Genomic DNA, 14,564 nt, shown 5'->3' with positions numbered 1-14,564 from the left:
CCTTGGCTCGTGGTCGAAGGTCTCTGTCTCTGAACGAACAGGATTTGGTGAATGGAGTGGGGGCCTTGCAGGGAATTGCCTTCAATTGAAGTGGATTGGAGTGGATGGAATGCTCATTGTGACACCAATTAGGCTTGGACAAGGTCTAACATCCCGACTGCCTTGACAACCCACCTTGATCACTTAACAGGGAATCGATATAACTATTTTAACAAGTCTTGAATGAGAGCTTTGCTAGTCTTTAAATAAGTGTATCTTTAATATTTGGGGGGCAGAATTTCACTCGTATAATAAGAATCTAATTGTTAATGTCGTTTTACTTAGTTAATAATAAACTATAAGCTTATTATACATAGATTACCAAAGTTTAGGCTCACTTGTATGTAATTCGAAAGTTTTATTTTAAGTGGATGAGGTTAATGGCCTGTTACAAATCGCACGAAACGAATAGGTTAGTCTGGTAGGCTCCTCTCACTCGCCTGCATAGCCACCTATATGGGAATAGTGATCAACCCCTTAAAATGCAACCCTCGAAATACTAAGCCCTTAATGAGGATGCTTCCTACCTACTGACGATGATAATGATGTTGCTGCTGCTGTTGCAACCACAAATAGCCTGGTCCCCTGTCTTTCTCGCGTGTATATACGTATATATGTATCTGATTCCTTATCTAATGCCTAATGCCACCGCTATCTGGCGACCATATCATATCATGCGGTGCCCAAGAGTCCCGGACGAGAGCAAAAGGGTATCAATGGCTGGCTATCGGTGGCGATCAGCTAGATTAGGCCTGCTGTTCCTCGCCGTTTTGCCAAGTGAAAGGAGCAATATCACCGGCACGGCGACAGCAGCCCAACTTTTTTTCTTTACTTTTTTGTTTTTTGCAACAGCTGGTTATTTTTGCCGTCTGCGTAGTTTTTATTTTTTTGTTGTTTTTTAGAGGAAGAAACTGGTCTGGGCCATCAATCATTCAACTGATGGAAGCCACACGCAATTTGCCGGAGGGCGTAACTCGGTTTGGAGCATGGTAATGGGATTGGGAATGGGAATAAAACCAGGTGAGAGACGGGAGCTCAGATTAAGTTGGCGCTTGTGATTGGAAAATCATTTTTAGGGGCTCTTAACTCTTAACTCCGATTTGAGGCAGAAAAGCTAAAAGAAAACGCTTTGGCGAAGATTTTATAGCATCTTTTTACGAGCATCTTTCATTAATCACATTTTCAAGTTGATGAAGTTGGGCATTCTGTATGCTTAACGACAAAATTATTAAATTAAGTGGGCTGGCATCAAGCAAAAAAGTGCAAAAAGACTTTTTATGTGAATTGAATTCCCGGCTCCGTTTTATATGGTGTGAAAATGTCAAATGCCGAACCACTACGCTGTTCATTTGCTTAATAAATCGATCCCAAAGCTCTTCAAACCTTCTGTTTTTCAGGAACTCTCTACACTTAAAGTGCTGACTTTAAGGTCCTTGAGTTTGGAAGGGAATACGAGAAAAATGTACATAAAAAAAAAACGGAAACTTACCCCGGCAAACTCTTCAAAGGCACAAAATTCGCGTCTCCCTTGCGCGACTTCATTTGAATATTAAAAAATTCCAAAACACAAAATGGAATTTTTATTTGCGATATTTTGTCGCACCTCAGCGACAACGTACTTGCCACCTCGTTCTACATTCAGCATTTTGGTAGTGCCACCCCAAAAAAAAAAGAAAAAAAAAACGGATCTCGGGCTTAATTTAACATAAAAGCGCGTTCGCCATTAGGCGCTCAACCAACCCCTCTCGAAAATAAAATAAAATAAAAAATATATACACACAGATGGGGGGTGTGGGAGTGAAATTTATGAGGCATGCTCAGGTTTTTATTAGATTTTAACTAGGCCTGGCGCCAGGACTGCTTTCTAACCATGGCCAAACCCAGGAGTCAAACGTGCCAAAAACATTAAATATGTTAATTAGTTTCAACGCCCGGCGACCGCAGCAACCTAAACTAAATGTTCCAAAATTTGTGACAAAACACCCGAAAAAAAAGGACGAGGAATGGAAAATAGTAGGACTTTAAGTGCCGCTGGTCACGTTAGCCTCAGGTTCTGAATCCGGATCCAAGAGTAATATGCTAATGCCCCAAGAGGGGGTCTGTAGGACCCCCCTTAACCCTTACTGGGGACGGGATGGGCTTGGCCAGAGTGAGATTTCGACTTGGCCTGGCATTTCTGGGCTTTATCTACATCTGCTTGTCCGCATTTGAGGAAAACACTTGGCGGAGATAAGAGGTCGGAAAAAGTTGGAAAATTCCGCCGGGGAGTTGGAGGAAATTTAATTAAGTGGATGTGATCTTGGGGGGATATTCATTACATCCAAAATATAAATGTAAGCCTTATGGAAATATAAAAAATACTAAAAATTCCTTTTCAGTAAAGTAGTATTTCATCTTAAAGTTACCATAAATTCTATAAAATCCACCTATACCATTGCTATAAATGCACCCAATTAATTGGGATATATCCCTGGATAATTTCCAGAGGTTATCCCCGATACCTACTTTTCCGATCCCTTATTAACATCACCGTACAAAGGAGAGAAGTCAGGAATGGTGCTCTCAATGGCAGTTAATCCCCTTGATGATTAGTTGCTGCCCGCCCCTGGATCGCTTCACTTCGATTCGTTTCGATTCGATTCCGCTGATGGGATCGTATCGTATCGCCTCGCATCGTATCGTATGTTACTGAATGGCAGGATTATGCGAGCCGCAGCAACAAGATTATCCTATCCTAATATCCTTAAGGGAAAAGGTAGTGAAAAGGCACATCTTGGGTATTGGGATTCCCGAGATCGTTGTCTAACAACATAATTAACCAGACCCACGCCCACTTTTTCTGCCTGCCTTCTTTTTGAGGTTTTTGCGAGATTGCTCATACGCCACGTCTCCCGCAGTGCAGTCACCGCAATCTTTTGGTTCGGTTTCTCCTCCTTTTATTATTATGTATTACGTATTATTCTCCTCTATTTATTATTATTCTCATCGGGATTTCTTCTTATTGTCTCCTTGCGCTGCGGTGCATGTCTAAACAAATGCTTAGAAATTAAGGGCGCGCGACGACAGCTGAAGACGAGTTTATGATGCCAGGACAAGGCACACATGCTGTGCCAAGGATCCCAGGATTCCATTGTGCGGCAAGTGTGCGTGCAGGGCGATTAAGACCCCTTCCATCAAAAAAAAAAAATAGAAAACATACAAAAAGTGTATACTTTCATCTCTCTCAGTATCTTGTCACACAGTCAGTCGTACAACGAATCCAAGTGAGCAGCGCCAGCTGGCGAGGAAAGCCCATTGTTTGGCCATTGTTGCCAAAAAGGAGATCACAGGATATGTTCTTTTGGGGGCGGCACGGTGGCTTTTCCATTAGGCCAACGCAAATAGACAAGCTTGACTTGGATTTCCTCCACCCAGCTAGAAATGGAAGGAGAGGGGCCACAGGAAGTGCAATATTTGCCTGGCAAATAGATTTCCAAACGCGACTATCTACTCACAAACGCACTTTGCCCCGAAGTGTGCCTCTTACACAGGGGGAAAAACTAAGTTGATATAATATACATGGTATATGATATCTCATATATCACATATAATATACATGGTATGTTATATAAAAGATATACCCCTCTTAATAGCTAAAAATATAAAAAATCATGTGGTAAAAGTAAGAAGATTTTATTCATATCATAAGTAAACTAGAAAATATATAATTTTCCAACTTTTTTCCAGTGTAGTGCCCACTTTTTAATGCAAGTTTCTGTTTGGTTTGCTCCGACTGAAGAAGCGCCATCTCAGATCGGCTGGAATGGGATCGTTATGCCATGGGCTGTGCTATCTGCAGAGGGCCTAAGTCTGAGGTGACAGTTAAACACCTCAAACATGCTACCACATTGTGTAAATCTCTATTGGTATTCAAATGTTTGTCCCCAACTCAGACTGTCTGTCTGTCTGTCTTGCATCTTGCATCTAGCATCTTTCATCTGTTTGTCTGTTTGCCTTTGTTTCCATTTGAATTTAAGATATTTGCCCGTGTTCTCCCGCCTTGTTTGACTTGTCTGCAAGTCTGGAGAGATGTTGATTCGGATTTGGATTCGTATTCATATTTATATTCAGATTGAAGTGGAATACAGAAAAGATAGCGCATTTTCCCCTCGTTCAGACAGCTTGCAACACTCAAGTGGTAAAGAAAAAACGGAAGCTGCCTCCGCTGGCGCCTAAAAACTAATCTCTATAATCTCGGAGGTCACCAGATATCATACCATTATCTCGAGACTTTTGTGAGGGGGAATATTGCCACATTGTTGTGGTGTTTCGTCGGGGTTTTATTCATATTTCTCTGTATACCTTAAATAAAATATTTCAATTTTCCTTTACATTTGTAATATCTACAGATATTTTTTAATAGATGGTATATGGTATACCTATGCCGCTGCTTTCATCTTTTATCTCAGTGCTTCCACCTTTCTTTCAAAGTTCCTTCACCCATTATTCTGTGGATATATCTTTCGCTGGCGCCACTGGCCCATATGAAGATACCGAAAAGTCTGGCAACCTTTGAACCCCTTGTTGATCTTTACTTAGTGGAAAATGTTTGCCCAGACCCCAAACCCTGGATCCCCATCAAACCATTCATTCTTTTCTCTCTCTGTGTTTGCCAACGCTTATCTGTCTTTGTTTTGGGAGATTCTTTTCTCTTTGACTTGCGGACAGGTGAAAGTCATTAACCAGAATGTCACCTGTTGAAAATTTGGCTTTAAAGAAACTCCCACTTTTTCTATTCCACTAGAATATATAATAAATACAGAATAAATCACCAGTTCCAGGGGTTTGATTTTTATTGTTATCCAGATTGACACTTTTATGATTTCAGTTCCCTGCCTGATTCGATTATTGGCCTGACTTATCGTCGCCATGCCACTAACCATATAGTTATAGTCAGTATGACAACAATTATGGCAACAACTTTAACAACATCTAATGCCCAGACAACAACGAGAACAACTTTGATGTCGCACGCAAATTCTGTGTTGTCTCTCATTAAAAACGGGGGGCAACTGGGTACCTGTGAAAAAAAGGGGGAGGCGGTTGTCATAGATTGATAGTTGTGCTGTACCTGGATATTGTTAGGGTTCTGGGCTCTACGGGTTCTATATATCACAACTCCGCTGTGGACATGATTCTTGCGTGTTGACAACTAAGTTGTCTCTGTCAAAGCGTCAATCACTGGGAAAACAATTTTCAAAATGTATGAATAGGTGTGCGTTATTTGCATAAAGGAAGCCACAACGATATGTGGGTAAAAAAAAACTCTATATATATATATCTATGGAAAATATGGAGAAAACTTGATTAGACCAGGCACAAACACACGCACAAACAAAGAGACAAGAGGGGAAAAATGAACTATTAGTGGGATAATTAATTGAATCAATCGATGCGATGCCGTTGGCAAATGGAGCGAAGCCTATTCTTATAGGTAGCATGTGTATATCCACTATCCACACTATATATTTCACCATATTCTCCCCGATAATTTACACACGGGTCAGCGGCAACGGCAATAACGAAATAATAACCTAGAAAATGTTGGGCAATTATTGTTATCGTTGCACCTCAGCCAGATGATGAGAGTCCAAACTGAAGTAAACCGGACCCCGATTGGTGCAGAGAGAAAAATATTCCCTATATTACTCCTTAATATAAACATTTCTTTCAAATAGGCATAAAATATATAGAGGTTCTTAAGCCACCATATAAAATATAGCACCCTATGATATGTTAATAGGTATTCTTTATTTTTTAAAATGTTTACCAATTCATGGCTTTATTTTGTGTAGTGTAATATCTACCTGACTGCTGGTGGAAAATAGATGAATGACTATATATGCCCAGACTAGGGCGTTGCACAGTGGGCGTGGCAGCGGCACAGTGGGGAGATAATGGCCTCGTTTTGTCTTGTGGCGCAGTTTCTCCGCTCGAGTGAAAAAAAAGTGCCCACTAAAACTGAAAAGAAAATTAATGATAACACATTGAATAAGTGAAGCGCATTCAAGGGGAATTCAATTAAATGGAGAAATACAAATAAAATGTCTAGCAATCAAAATACAAATAATACAGATCATTAAATAAACCGACAAATTTTTTGGCACATTTGCCAATCAATAATATTTTTCAGCACCCAGTCTGACTGCAAATAAAAACAGTTTTATTTTCAATGTGAAATGCAGAAAATCAGAAATACAGAAATCAAAGCCTCAAACTAAGCGCCGAATATAAAAACAAACATTTAAACTTCTGTCTGGCTGGCAGTAAATGTTTTTCACATTATTTTTACCCAACTCCCCTCGGGCGTTAACCACATTTTCCAGCTTGTTGATAAATTATCGCTCTTAACGAGAAAAGCGCATGAAATTGGCACCCGAAACGCCCAACAAAAAATGAGTTAAAAAAATACATTGCACATGCAACTCAGGCAGGCAAGCGCCGCCCGTCATAATTACCCAAAAAAAAAAAAAACAGAAAAAAAAAGAAACAGAAACAGAAAAATATTAATGAATTATTTGGAAAAACAAACGCCACGGGTTAGCGCGGTGTTGAGGTGGGGGTGAGGTGAGGGGGTTCAACACAAAATTAGGCATTTAATTGTCTCGGCCATAGAGCTCTTACCAATTTATATATAGGAGGCCCTCTGAAAAACGCCAGCTGACAGGCGTCACGTTGGAAAACCAACAGAAATTTAACTGCCAGCGATGAGGAACCAGAAACAGAAACAAAAAAAAAGAAAAAAGGCGGAGGAGGCACATGCAACGTCGAACCTGGCGCCACAAAATGGGCGCAACGTGGTCAACCACCAAAAAAAAAAACACAAAATTATAATACAAATAAATACTAAACCCAAGGAGGAGAAGGAAATTAGTATGCGTCTGCGGCGGCAACTTCATTTTTCGATGATTTATTAAATGAAAAATTCAACTTGAGGATCCTGACGATTTCTACACGCGTCTCATTATTAAATGAAATTATACTTTTTATTATAGATTATTAATAATTTGTGACACGTATTCGTTGTTTCCACCGAAATCGAACGAAAAAAAATATTATAAAGAAAGGTAGATAGAAAGAGAGGAGTGATTTTTGGTGATTCTGATTCGGATTCCGATTCCATTCCCGACGGGCGCCGATTTCAATTCGATTCTGAACCTGAGTCACGCCATCCTCGGGAATGTCTGATCACTTTTTCGATGCGATCACTGCTAAAAATACATGAATAAATGCGAATCCACACAGCAACGTCGACGAAATTGCAATCACAAATTATTCAAGGTTGAATAATTAATATATGTTTCTGATAAATCGAACTGGAAGTGAGTGGTTCGCATCCATGGATGAAAGATCTCCTTGTGGCATGCACTCGGTAATCGGAAAACGTTTAATTTTTTTTGAGGCCCATTACATGTAGCATAATATATGGAGGGAGTTTATCACTTCCTCAAAGATATTGCATTCAGAAATAATTGTAGCTCTTTTAGGAAGGGTATATATATAAGGAAAATGTAATCTTAAGAATTAGGATAGGATCTTAGGATATAGAATTAATTAGGATATGTAAGATCTTATTAGGTATTATAATAATTGGCATGTCTATAAAGACTATTTTCCTTTAGGCGATTTCCGGGTAATATTGTTTATATGGGTCACTTAATAACACCCTAAATCGCAGCCCAATAATAAATTACAGATGGTCCTTTATAGTTCTCGGAACTTGAATAATTATATTTGCCTGACAATTTTGCTTATCGTGGATTGGATTGAAGATGGGGTTTTTGGTTGGGTTGCCAGTGCTGTGGTGCCAGATACATACATCCATATAAGACCGACTAATGACCGGCTTCATTTATTGATGACGATTATAAAGCAATTTGTGCAAGTCAACAATTCCTGACCCACTGGCCGAGGTGGTTGAGTGGAATGGTTCGGTGGTGCGGTGGGCGCTTTCCAGTAATTAAGCGGGCGACGATCGACCAAGTGGGTTAGCAATTAACCCTTGGGCCACTCTGGCTATTTATTATTTATATATAAATATTTTTTTTATTACGCTCACGATTAAAATGCACTCAAGGCGATGACAAATTGCAAAGGGGAGTTTACCTAGTTTAATTGCCCGGGCTGTTTTCCTATATTTCTTCAGCAAGTGCGAGTGCGTTTCGCGTGCGTCTTAGCAAAATAAAATATAAAATAAAGAAAAAACGCGCGCACTGTGCTAATTATAGTCGCCCCCTCTCTTTCTTTTCGCATATACCCCTCTCTTTCTGGCGCTCGAGTGGCCACCTCATTCACACATTTCCGCCATTGTGGTAAAAAGCCATTGCAATCGCTCGCTCTCTTTCTGGCGCCTCTGCACCTTTGGGCTTTTTTGCTTTCGCTTTCTCGGCTTCCCTCTCTTTCTGGCCAGCTTCGTCATCTTTATTTATGCCCCAGTCGTTGTTGTTGTTTTTTTTGCTGTTTTTGTTTTACCTTTTCTCCTCCTTGTTGTTTTTGTTGGACTCAAGTGTCTTTTGTCAAGCGGCCATGGATTCTCCTCCTCCCGATTCTCCAGTTTCTTCTGCATTTCTTCACTGCCCACTCGAAAGATCCTTGGGATGCATCTCAGCTTTTCTCTCTCTGTCTTTTTTTATTTTTCCTGTTTTTCCATATTTTTTTTTATTTTTAATCATTTTCTTCCCTGTTTTTTAATGTTACACTAATATAAAACTAACATTAATATATAAATTACGCTTAATGTCGTCTTACATTATACATTATTTAACAATTCTTCTGTTTTGGGTCTTAAGCAAACCCCTTTTCTAAACCCTAAACTTTGAAATACAATTTTTCGAATTTTATAAGTATTATAATATATGATATATTAGTATGACCATACTTGAAGAATCAAATGTCTTTATAAATGTTCTAAGAAATAGGATACATTTTTTGAATGACAATCTATAAAAATTGAACTTTTATTTTTATAGGTTCTTTTTTTTCATCAAACTTAATAAGGTCTAAATAAATGTTCCCAAAAACAACCTATTGAAATAGAATGTGTATTTTTTTTAGTGTACATTTCTGTTGTGCTCGCTTTGCGTTAATTTATTCTGCTCATTTGTTCGCTGCACTGCATGCAAATTGCCAACAGCCATTGCCGTTTCGCTCGCACACTTAACCTGACACCCGGAAAAAAGGAGGAGGTTGGTTTTTTGGAAGAGTGGGTGGCTATGTGGATCCAGTGGAGTACTGCCAGTACTTGACAAACACCCAAAAGCAGTCGCGCTCTCTCTCTCTCTCTGTCTCCCTCCCACTGCCAAATGGCAAATGGCAAATGGCAGTGGCTGTCTCTTTCTGTTTTTGGCGCTCATTAGGGAAAAAAATGAAAAACATTTCCGCTTGCCAAGTACCAGGGCCATATCCTCGCATTTTGCTCCCTGGTTCAAGTGCGCTAATGTCTTTCGAGTGCTTCGCACTCTTCACTCACTCATTATTTAGGCATTATTATGCAGACATTCAGTGGGGTTTTTGCATTCGGCATTCAGCATCCAGCCTTAGCTCCTTATTGTCACAGGTCTCTCTTTTAATTTTTTTTTTGTATTTTTCATTCCCATATTTAATTGGATTTCTTAAAGCTGGGCCTTGACTTAATGGAATTGCCATTTGTGACGAAATGCGATTTACCATTTTCCGATTCGAGTTCTTCAAGTGGCCAAGCGGATAAATGGGTAACCCCGATGCCTCCAATGAGTGGCAGGTGTTGGCAGCCTGAAGTTGGACTGGGGGATTAGCCGGGCTCAGTCGATTGTTTCCTGTCTGAGTTTGATTTGTGGATGGGGGGAGTGGCCTTAAAGTCTGTGGGAAAAGTGTGGCTTGTATGCACAGAAACCATCTAAATAATGATTGGAAAATTTATAATTATAATAGGTATAACTATTATCAAGCAATAATGAAAAAACTTATTCAAACTTCCTAAAAAACTACACTTATATACATTTTAAAGTCTTCCCAAAATTCAACCGAATTCGAACCCCCAAAATACCATACAAATTTGATGAACTTTTGATTGCTGACCAGGCACACTTGTGAACACTATAATTTCGATACTAAGCTCTTGAGGTTTTTTTTTCCCGCTGGTGTGGGACCCCCAATTTTGACCCACGTAGAGTGCGTGTGTTCCACTTTTGTCTGGCAGCCATTTACAAACGATTTGTCAACCGGCTAACTGACTTGGCTTTTCCTGCCTCTTGTTTTCGGGGCCCCCCAAAAATACCAAAAAAAATCGAAAAATCGTGGCTTGTTTAGCCGATGGTAGCCCTTGGCAAAGAACTACTCAAAAACATATTAATCATGCAGCATCAGCAGGCCCAGACAGCTGAAGACAGCACACGAAACGAAATCGTTTAATTGCCACTAACTCAGGCCCCAGACTTCAGACCTCAGACTTGGGTTCTCGGACTAAGCCAATCATGGTGTGCTGCCAGTGAGTCAGTTAGGGCCCAATTATGGCTGATAGACAGGGTAGATGCATGAGATATATGCACAGGAAGAAATTATACATACTTGGGTACAAGAATGTGGGATAAAAAATTTGTACTTCAGGTGGTACAACTTTAAAGTACTATAAAAGAAAGATACCATTTTCAGGAGAGTAGGTGTAAAATGAAAATGGTTTGACAAACAAAATATAGAATCAAAACCGAAATTTGTATTGAATTCATAGGTGTACACTAAGAAAGGATTTTACCAAATTCAACCCACAAATAAATCAAAATAATATTTGAAATTTATTTAAATTTATTTACATATAAAACCCATTAGATTGATTACTTCACAAGTTATTTTTTCTCTGCTGATCTTGAAATTCGTCGGGTGGCCAATTTTGCGTTTATCAATAACTACTGGGAGATCTTTTGTGCCCTTAAGAGCACCTCGCTGAGATGGTCAAAATCAACAATGCTAATATGTGTAGGTCGCCCGCAGGTCAAAACCACAACAATATCTCTGGGCCTTTAGCATTGTAGTATCTGTAGTATCTCTGGCGTATCTGTATCTGTGTTAACGACTAATTTCAGTTCCCACGGAGATTTGAAAATTAACATTTTGCTTAGCTCTTCTGGGCTCTCGGGCTCTGTTTTGGGCTGGATTTTGGTTTGTTGTTACAGTTCCTGCGGCTAAAATCCAATCGAATCCAATCCACCTGTGTATATTTCGGATATTACCTGACTGACTGACTGGCCCAGGCGAAACGCACGCAGAGGGACCCAATAATTTTGTAATTAATGATGTGAGAATGAGCTGCGGACAGCCAAAGTCTGGGCCTGAGTTTAAGTTTGAGGTTGAGGTAGAGGCTCGGGCCAAAGATTTAACCCCTTTTGGGCCTCTTATCCCTCTGGAGCTGTCGACAGTAGGGTGCCCCATGAGTGAGACCCCCGGGCTGCTGGGTTGTTTGGCTTTTTGTCATCATCATCATCAGCAGAAGCAGCAGCTCAGCGGCTTGGCAGCATCATTAGAGCCAGATTATACACTCTTCTGAATCGGTTTCTATATCTGTATCTGCATCTGTTTTGTATCTGTGACTCTGTCTTTTGTCTTCGGCATTTGTGTGTGTGCCCGAGTGTCGCCAAAGGCTTCAAGTGGCTTTCTATTGTTGTGATGGTGATGATTATGATGATGATGCTGCTTCTACTTCTGCTGTCTTCCCTATTGATTAATGGACTAAAATCGTGTTTGGGGATTAATGCGCACTGTGCTACTTGAGCGTCACAATCCCTCTAATGGAGGGAAGCCTGTAATGATATCTGAATCTCTGGGCCAATTAATTAAATGATATTTGAAAATGTATAATTGTTTACCAAGTCTGCAGAACAAAAGGGTTATGGTTATGAATTCATTGAAATAATAGCCTTTGGAATATTTTTGTTAGAGAAAAAGATGAATAGGTTCTGTGAAATAGGAATATAAGGTAGACCTGCTTATACCAAGTTGAATTTATGAAATATTAACTACAATAACTTAAGTTTTGTCATTGGAACAATTATATTTAAGAGTTATGAAGCTGAAATAACTCTGTATCTAAGAAGGGTTAAGAATACAAATATATCTTCTACAACTAAAAGTATTTGCTTGGTTTTAAGGTTCCCCCAAGACCTTTTCCCAAGTTTTTCCCCCGCCTAGTTTCCCATTATGGAACCTTTCACTAAACTCTGATTGGGGATTTTCCCGGCCTGTGTTGGGCGACAAGACAGCTACCATCTGGTGACGACGACGACGGTGGCAACTTCTGGTTGTGCTCGAGGCCTTTCGGCTTAGCCCAACCATCCCCCGGTTGAATTTATCTGTCTTCCCAGTCAGTCTTTCAGTCCCTGTCTGCTTTTCCTCCCACTGGCGGCCATTTGGGGCGGCCACCCGCTGCTCACGACGCTTGCTGATAGGCCACCCCGCCAAAAAGTTTAGCTCAAAGCCCAGGGAACAAAAAAAAAGACCTTAACTAAAGCAAAGCATAGAAAACCATACCATACCATACCATCATACCATATACCACCTTCGTATGGCTCAATGGTTAAGTGTTGCGCTGCTTGTAGTTTTGTCGTCTCTTGGTTGTTTCGTTGTTGTTGTTGTTGGTTGTTAGTTGTTGCCTCTTGGTTGTTGGTTGTTCTGGGCTGGCAAAAGGTCAGAACTCAGGCTGCTGTTTTTGTCGTGCCAGCAACATGTGTACCCCATCACATGGTCGCCACGACAACGCTGAGACCCAAAAGAAAAGAACGGAGGCCCTTTTCTTCCCCTTCCCCCACTTCCCTTGCCCCTTTTTGATTTGGCCAACCGCCCCCGATGCGATTTCGATTTCTATCGATGAATTTCATTTGTGTTCTATTTACTGATAGCCATCTAAACTGCGCTCTGCTACCGACGGCCAGCCAACTTAAAGTCAAAGACGCTGCCTAAGCCAATTTGTATGCCCCCGGAGCCAAGGCACAAACAAATTTTATGCAGTCAGGGGCCCCCATCAATATATATATATATATATATAAACCGGTTGGTTGTCGCTTCCTTTGGCGCACGAGTTTTCAGCAAAAATTTCTTATCTGTCCCAGAGAGCCTCGCTGTTTTCTCGAGCTGGTTTCAAAAATTTTATGGCAGCGGCGACCACCAGCCTGAAAAATACAGCAACAGAAAAAAAAGAACCAAGCAGAAGACTCTTCTTTAAAGACACAACACTGTAGAATCTAAAGACACTGGCGTTAGCAACGTGGCGACCTTCAGAAGACAGAGAGCCACGCATTTGTCTCTACGCCATAAAAATGCAGGGGACCTCGGCTTATTATTTTGGCAGTTCGAATTTGTTTTGGCCTGGAGCTGAGGAGCTGGAGAGCTGGAGCTGAAGAGCTGAAGAAGAAGCTCGGAGAATTGGGTGGAATCGGAGAATTGGGCATCCAGAGCTGCGGTCTCCGTTGATTTCGAGTTAAGATTTGAATGTCGCTCCTCCTCCGCCACGAAGACAATGCCCCAAAGTTGTTGTCGTCGTCGTCGTCCTGTGGCGCTCACAAAAGCTCGTGCTCGGCTAAAAACCCAAAAGACCCCCTTTTCGAATCCCCTTTTGCGACTTTGACTGGCCGCTGGTGGCCTCAACGTCGTCGCCTTCGTCGTCGTCGTCTGCATCGTTGTCTGGGGCTCTTTTATTTTATTTGCTACGTTTTTTCGGTCTTACCTCTCTGGGTTTTCGATTTTCTTCTTTTATTTTTTTGTTTTTTTTTGGGCTGGCTGGCGCCTGCGGTATTCCTTTGTCGTCGTCGTTTTCGCTTGTCGTCGGCTTTGGAGACCGCTCGCCTATATGAGAAATGATCGGACATGGGAAACAAAAGATTTGCAAATGTCTTTGGCTTTTTGGTTGCCGAATGCAGCAAGAGTAGGGGGGCCTCGGTGGACGGTAGATGGTGGACAGTGGGCGACAGGTGACGCCAGCCAGCCAGTAAGCCAGCCAGCCAGCCAGTGGCCAGGCATCTATTTAAGCCAAGAGGCTGGCCAAGCCAATTACATACAAAATACAAGGCCTGACAACGACACACATTCATCTTGGGACGAGGCGACGCGACGGCGGCAACACAGGCGCCGGTTAAGCCGCCGTCCTGTAACAAGCTTTCGGGGGCAACATCGCATTGGATCGTATCGAATCCCCATCCAAATGGTATAAATGGTATATGGTATAGTAAGTAGTCACTGGACTCGGCCCCTTCCTTCCTGCTTTGCATGAGGATGTCGGGATGTCGGGGATGTTGGGATGCTGGGGCTGCTGTTTCTTGGGCGTGCTGCCTGCTGACGCCAAGAGCCAACCGCCAACTTGTTAATTAGGCACAAACGAACCGCAAAACGCGACAAGGTCGTTCTCACTGTCGATTTGCAGCTAACGGGTTTCAATGTTGCAGCTGCAAGGCGCACGCACTCTTGAGGAGCTAACCCAATTCCAGAAGCTATGGAGGGGGGAATTATATTGGCTAAGGTAGCTT

The 14,564-nt window shown here is 41.3% G+C and overlaps 1 protein-coding gene across 5 annotated transcripts in view; it reads left to right on the top strand.

Moving 5' to 3' along the window:
- bi (T-box transcription factor bifid) overlaps positions 1-14,564 on the top strand; it is a 66,031-nt gene that overhangs the window by 32,487 nt on the left and 18,980 nt on the right. The window lies entirely within an intron of this gene.

The sequence above is a fragment of the Drosophila suzukii genome, chromosome X (assembly GCF_043229965.1).
Source record: "Drosophila suzukii chromosome X, CBGP_Dsuzu_IsoJpt1.0, whole genome shotgun sequence".
NCBI lineage: Eukaryota > Metazoa > Arthropoda > Insecta > Diptera > Drosophilidae > Drosophila > Drosophila suzukii.
This window is presented reverse-complemented; position numbering and strand designations above follow the sequence as displayed.